At 46.8% G+C, this 5,000-nt stretch overlaps 17 non-coding genes across 17 annotated transcripts in view; all 17 read left to right on the top strand.

Moving 5' to 3' along the window:
- Positions 1 to 141: 141 nt before the first annotated feature.
- LOC146279871 (5S ribosomal RNA) lies at positions 142 to 260 on the top strand. Its single transcript, XR_014763475.1, has one exon. It is a non-coding gene; the product is annotated as a 5S ribosomal RNA (ribosomal RNA).
- Positions 261 to 450: 190 nt separating this feature from the next.
- LOC146279870 (5S ribosomal RNA) lies at positions 451 to 569 on the top strand. Its single transcript, XR_014763474.1, has one exon. It is a non-coding gene; the product is annotated as a 5S ribosomal RNA (ribosomal RNA).
- Positions 570 to 747: 178 nt separating this feature from the next.
- Positions 748 to 866, top strand: LOC146279869 (5S ribosomal RNA). Its single transcript, XR_014765688.1, has one exon. It is a non-coding gene; the product is annotated as a 5S ribosomal RNA (ribosomal RNA).
- A 174-nt stretch (positions 867 to 1,040) lies between these two features.
- On the top strand, positions 1,041 to 1,159 carry LOC146279868 (5S ribosomal RNA). Its single transcript, XR_014763473.1, has one exon. It is a non-coding gene; the product is annotated as a 5S ribosomal RNA (ribosomal RNA).
- Positions 1,160 to 1,337: 178 nt separating this feature from the next.
- LOC146279867 (5S ribosomal RNA) lies at positions 1,338 to 1,456 on the top strand. Its single transcript, XR_014763472.1, has one exon. It is a non-coding gene; the product is annotated as a 5S ribosomal RNA (ribosomal RNA).
- A 218-nt stretch (positions 1,457 to 1,674) lies between these two features.
- On the top strand, positions 1,675 to 1,793 carry LOC146279866 (5S ribosomal RNA). Its single transcript, XR_014765687.1, has one exon. It is a non-coding gene; the product is annotated as a 5S ribosomal RNA (ribosomal RNA).
- Positions 1,794 to 1,973: 180 nt separating this feature from the next.
- Positions 1,974 to 2,092, top strand: LOC146279865 (5S ribosomal RNA). Its single transcript, XR_014763471.1, has one exon. It is a non-coding gene; the product is annotated as a 5S ribosomal RNA (ribosomal RNA).
- Positions 2,093 to 2,270: 178 nt separating this feature from the next.
- On the top strand, positions 2,271 to 2,389 carry LOC146279864 (5S ribosomal RNA). Its single transcript, XR_014765417.1, has one exon. It is a non-coding gene; the product is annotated as a 5S ribosomal RNA (ribosomal RNA).
- A 194-nt stretch (positions 2,390 to 2,583) lies between these two features.
- LOC146279863 (5S ribosomal RNA) lies at positions 2,584 to 2,702 on the top strand. The gene has a single exon (XR_014763470.1). It is a non-coding gene; the product is annotated as a 5S ribosomal RNA (ribosomal RNA).
- A 174-nt stretch (positions 2,703 to 2,876) lies between these two features.
- On the top strand, positions 2,877 to 2,995 carry LOC146279862 (5S ribosomal RNA). Its single transcript, XR_014763469.1, has one exon. It is a non-coding gene; the product is annotated as a 5S ribosomal RNA (ribosomal RNA).
- A 174-nt stretch (positions 2,996 to 3,169) lies between these two features.
- Positions 3,170 to 3,288, top strand: LOC146279861 (5S ribosomal RNA). Its single transcript, XR_014763467.1, has one exon. It is a non-coding gene; the product is annotated as a 5S ribosomal RNA (ribosomal RNA).
- Positions 3,289 to 3,470: 182 nt separating this feature from the next.
- LOC146279860 (5S ribosomal RNA) lies at positions 3,471 to 3,589 on the top strand. The gene has a single exon (XR_014764587.1). It is a non-coding gene; the product is annotated as a 5S ribosomal RNA (ribosomal RNA).
- Positions 3,590 to 3,769: 180 nt separating this feature from the next.
- Positions 3,770 to 3,888, top strand: LOC146279859 (5S ribosomal RNA). Its single transcript, XR_014763466.1, has one exon. It is a non-coding gene; the product is annotated as a 5S ribosomal RNA (ribosomal RNA).
- A 173-nt stretch (positions 3,889 to 4,061) lies between these two features.
- On the top strand, positions 4,062 to 4,180 carry LOC146279858 (5S ribosomal RNA). The gene has a single exon (XR_014763465.1). It is a non-coding gene; the product is annotated as a 5S ribosomal RNA (ribosomal RNA).
- Positions 4,181 to 4,358: 178 nt separating this feature from the next.
- LOC146279857 (5S ribosomal RNA) lies at positions 4,359 to 4,477 on the top strand. The gene has a single exon (XR_014763464.1). It is a non-coding gene; the product is annotated as a 5S ribosomal RNA (ribosomal RNA).
- Positions 4,478 to 4,647: 170 nt separating this feature from the next.
- Positions 4,648 to 4,766, top strand: LOC146279856 (5S ribosomal RNA). The gene has a single exon (XR_014763463.1). It is a non-coding gene; the product is annotated as a 5S ribosomal RNA (ribosomal RNA).
- Positions 4,767 to 4,938: 172 nt separating this feature from the next.
- Positions 4,939 to 5,000, top strand: part of LOC146279855 (5S ribosomal RNA) — a 119-nt gene continuing 57 nt past the window's right edge. Inside the window, exon 1 of the ribosomal RNA XR_014765686.1 lies at positions 4,939 to 5,000. This exon is cut by the window's right edge and continues 57 nt beyond it. This is a non-coding gene — a ribosomal RNA (5S ribosomal RNA).

Genomic DNA, 5,000 nt, shown 5'->3' with positions numbered 1-5,000 from the left:
TGCAATATGCACAAGTAGTCCTTCATGAAAGGGGCTGGAAGCTGTTTTCATTTTGACATGAGAGAGAGAGAGAGAGACTACCTTGCATTGTCAATTGCTAAATTTGTATATGGATAAGTAGCCTATGGTTGTCAACTTATTTCGTACGGCCATACCAGCCTGGCAACGCCCGATCTCGTCTGATCTCGGAAGCTAAGCAGGGTCGGGCCTGGTTAGTACTTGGATGGGAGACCGCCTGGGAATACCAGGTGCTGTATGCTCTTTTGCTCATTCACTTAGAAACTGAAATCTTGCAATATGCACAAGTAGTCCTTCATGAAAGGGGCTGGAAGCTGTTTTCATTTTGACACGAGAGAGAGAGAGAGAGAGAGAGAGAGAGAGAGAGACCACCTTGCATTGTCAATTGCTAAATCTGTATATGGATAAGTAGCCTATGGTTGTCAACTTATTTCGTACGGCCATACCAGCCTGGCAACGCCCGATCTCGTCTGATCTCGGAAGCTAAGCAGGGTCGGGCCTGGTTAGTACTTGGATGGGAGACCGCCTGGGAATACCAGGTGCTGTATGCTCTTTTGCTCATTCACTTAGAAATTGACATCTTGCAATATGCACAAGTAGTCCTTCATGAAAGGGGCTGGAAGCTGTTTTCATTTTGACACGAGAGAGAGAGAGAGAGAGAGAGACTACCTTGCATTGTCAATTGCTAAATCTGTATATGGATAAGTAGCCTATGGTTGTCAACTTATTTCGTACGGCCATACCAGCCTGGCAACGCCCGATCTCGTCTGATCTCGGAAGCTAAGCAGGGTCGGGCCTGGTTAGTACTTGGATGGGAGACCGCCTGGGTATACCAGGTGCTGTATGCTCTTTTGCTCATTCACTTAGAAACTGAAATCTTGCAATATGCACAAGTAGTCCTTCATGAAAGGGGCTGGAAGCTGTTTTCATTTTGACATGAGAGAGAGAGAGAGAGAGACTACCTTGCATTGTCAATTGCTAAATCTGTATATGGATAAGTAGCCTATGGTTGTCAACTTATTTCGTACGGCCATACCAGCCTGGCAACGCCCGATCTCGTCTGATCTCGGAAGCTAAGCAGGGTCGGGCCTGGTTAGTACTTGGATGGGAGACCGCCTGGGAATACCAGGTGCTGTATGCTCTTTTGCTCATTCACTTAGAAACTGAAATCTTGCAATATGCACAAGTAGTCCTTCATGAAAGGGGCTGGAAGCAGTTTTCATTTTGACACGAGAGAGAGAGAGAGAGAGAGAGACCACCTTGCATTGTCAATTGCCAAATCTGTATATGGATAAGTAGCCTATGGTTGTCAACTTATTTCGTACGGCCATACCAGCCTGGCAACGCCCGATCTCGTCTGATCTCGGAAGCTAAGCAGGGTCGGGCCTGGTTAGTACTTGGATGGGAGACCGCCTGGGAATACCAGGTGCTGTATGCTCTTTTGCTCATTCACTTAGAAACTGAAATCTTGCAATATGCACAAGTAGTCCTTCATGAAAGGGGCTGGAAGCTGTTTTCATTTTGACACGAGAGAGAGAGAGAGAGAGAGAGAGAGAGAGAGAGAGAGAGAGAGAGAGAGAGAGAGAGAGAGACCACCTTGCATTGTCAATTGCTAAATCTGTATATGGATAAGTAGCCTATGGTTGTCAACTTATTTCGTACGGCCATACCAGCCTGGCAACGCCCGATCTCGTCTGATCTCGGAAGCTAAGCAGGGTCGGGCCTGGTTAGTACTTGGATGGGAGACCGCCTGGGTATACCAGGTGCTGTATGCTCTTTTGCTCATTCACTTAGAAACTGAAATCTTGCAATATGCACAAGTAGTCCTTCATGAAAGGGGCTGGAAGCTGTTTTCATTTTGACACGAGAGAGAGAGAGAGAGACAGAGAGACCACCTTGCATTGTCAATTAATAAATCTGTATATGGATAAGTAGCCTATGGTTGTCAACTTATTTCGTACGGCCATACCAGCCTGGCAACGCCCGATCTCGTCTGATCTCGGAAGCTAAGCAGGGTCGGGCCTGGTTAGTACTTGGATGGGAGACCGCCTGGGAATACCAGGTGCTGTATGCTCTTTTGCTCATTCACTTAGAAATTGACATCTTGCAATATGCACAAGTAGTCCTTCATGAAAGGGGCTGGAAGCTGTTTTCATTTTGACACGAGAGAGAGAGAGAGAGAGAGAGACCACCTTGCATTGTCAATTGCTAAATCTGTATATGGATAAGTAGCCTATGGTTGTCAACTTATTTCGTACGGCCATACCAGCCTGGCAACGCCCGATCTCGTCTGATCTCGGAAGCTAAGCAGGGTTGGGCCTGGTTAGTACTTGGATGGGAGACCGCCTGGGTATACCAGGTGCTGTATGCTCTTTTGCTCATTCACTTAGAAACTGAAATCTTGCAATATGCACAAGTAGTCCTTCATGAAAGGGGCTGGAAGCTGTTTTCATTTTGACACGAGAGAGAGAGAGAGAGAGAGAGAGAGAGAGAGAGAGAGACCACCTTGCATTGTCAATTGCTAAATCTGTATATGGATAAGTAGCCTATGGTTGTCAACTTATTTCGTACGGCCATACCAGCCTGGCAACGCCCGATCTCGTCTGATCTCGGAAGCTAAGCAGGGTCGGGCCTGGTTAGTACTTGGATGGGAGACCGCCTGGGAATACCAGGTGCTGTATGCTCTTTTGCTCATTCACTTAGAAATTGACATCTTGCAATATGCACAAGTAGTCCTTCATGAAAGGGGCTGGAAGCTGTTTTCATTTTGACATGTGAGAGAGAGAGAGAGAGACTACCTTGCATTGTCAATTGCTAAATCTGTATATGGATAAGTAGCCTATGGTTGTCAACTTATTTCGTACGGCCATACCAGCCTGGCAACGCCCGATCTCGTCTGATCTCGGAAGCTAAGCAGGGTCGGGCCTGGTTAGTACTTGGATGGGAGACCGCCTGGGAATACCAGGTGCTGTATGCTCTTTTGCTCATTCACTTAGAAATTGACATCTTGCAATATGCACAAGTAGTCCTTCATGAAAGGGGCTGGAAGCTGTTTTCATTTTGACATGAGAGAGAGCGAGAGAGAGACTACCTTGCATTGTCAATTGCTAAATTTGTATATGGATAAGTAGCCTATGGTTGTCAACTTATTTCGTACGGCCATACCAGCCTGGCAACGCCCGATCTCGTCTGATCTCGGAAGCTAAGCAGGGTCGGGCCTGGTTAGTACTTGGATGGGAGACCGCCTGGGAATACCAGGTGCTGTATGCTCTTTTGCTCATTCACTTAGAAACTGAAATCTTGCAATATGCACAAGTAGTCCTTCATGAAAGGGGCTGGAAGCTGTTTTCATTTTGACACGAGAGAGAGAGAGAGAGAGAGAGAGAGACCACCTTGCATTGTCAATTGCTAAATCTGTATATGGATAAGTAGCCTATGGTTGTCAACTTATTTTGTACGGCCATACCAGCCTGGCAACGCCCGATCTCGTCTGATCTCGGAAGCTAAGCAGGGTCGGGCCTGGTTAGTACTTGGATGGGAGACCGCCTGGGAATACCAGGTGCTGTATGCTCTTTTGCTCATTCACTTAGAAATTGACATCTTGCAATATGCACAAGTAGTCCTTCATGAAAGGGGCTGGAAGCTGTTTTCATTTTGACACGAGAGAGAGAGAGAGAGAGAGAGAGATTACCTTGCATTGTCAATTGCTAAATCTGTATATGGATAAGTAGCCTATGGTTGTCAACTTATTTCGTACGGCCATACCAGCCTGGCAACGCCCGATCTCGTCTGATCTCGGAAGCTAAGCAGGGTCGGGCCTGGTTAGTACTTGGATGGGAGACCGCCTGGGAATACCAGGTGCTGTATGCTCTTTTGCTCATTCACTTAGAAACTGAAATCTTGCAATATGCACAAGTAGTCCTTCATGAAAGGGGCTGGAAGCTGTTTTCATTTGACACGAGAGAGAGAGAGAGAGAGACCACCTTGCATTGTCAATTGCTAAATCTGTATATGGATAAGTAGCCTATGGTTGTCAACTTATTTCGTACGGCCATACCAGCCTGGCAACGCCCGATCTCGTCTGATCTCGGAAGCTAAGCAGGGTCGGGCCTGGTTAGTACTTGGATGGGAGACCGCCTGGGAATACCAGGTGCTGTATGCTCTTTTGCTCATTCACTTAGAAATTGACATCTTGCAATATGCACAAGTAGTCCTTCATGAAAGGGGCTGGAAGCTGTTTTCATTTTGACACGAGAGAGAGAGAGAGAGAGAGAGACTACCTTGCATTGTCAATTGCTAAATCTGTATATGGATAAGTAGCCTATGGTTGTCAACTTATTTCGTACGGCCATACCAGCCTGGCAACGCCCGATCTCGTCTGATCTCGGAAGCTAAGCAGGGTCGGGCCTGGTTAGTACTTGGATGGGAGACCGCCTGGGAATACCAGGTGCTGTATGCTCTTTTGCTCATTCACTTAGAAACTGAAATCTTGCAATATGCACAAGTTGTCCTTCATGAAAGGGGCTGGAAGCTGTTTTCATTTTGACACGAGAGAGAGAGAGAGACCACCTTGCATTGTCAATTGCTAAATCTGTATATGGATAAGTAGCCTATGGTTGTCAACTTATTTCGTACGGCCATACCAGCCTGGCAACGCCCGATCTCGTCTGATCTCGGAAGCTAAGCAGGGTCGGGCCTGGTTAGTACTTGGATGGGAGACCGCCTGGGAATACCAGGTGCTGTATGCTCTTTTGCTCATTCACTTAGAAACTGAAATCTTGCAATATGCACAAGTAGTCCTTCATGAAAGGGGCTGGAAGCTGTTTTCATTTTGACACGAGAGAGAGAGAGAGAGACTACCTTGCATTGTCAATTGCTAAATCTGTATATGGATAAGTAGCCTATGGTTGTCAACTTATTTCGTACGGCCATACCAGCCTGGCAACGCCCGATCTCGTCTGATCTCGGAAGCTAAGCAGGGT

This window comes from Hypomesus nipponensis, chromosome 7 (assembly GCF_054491055.1).
Source record: "Hypomesus nipponensis isolate SF chromosome 7, ASM5449105v1, whole genome shotgun sequence".
NCBI lineage: Eukaryota > Metazoa > Chordata > Actinopteri > Osmeriformes > Osmeridae > Hypomesus > Hypomesus nipponensis.
This window is presented reverse-complemented; position numbering and strand designations above follow the sequence as displayed.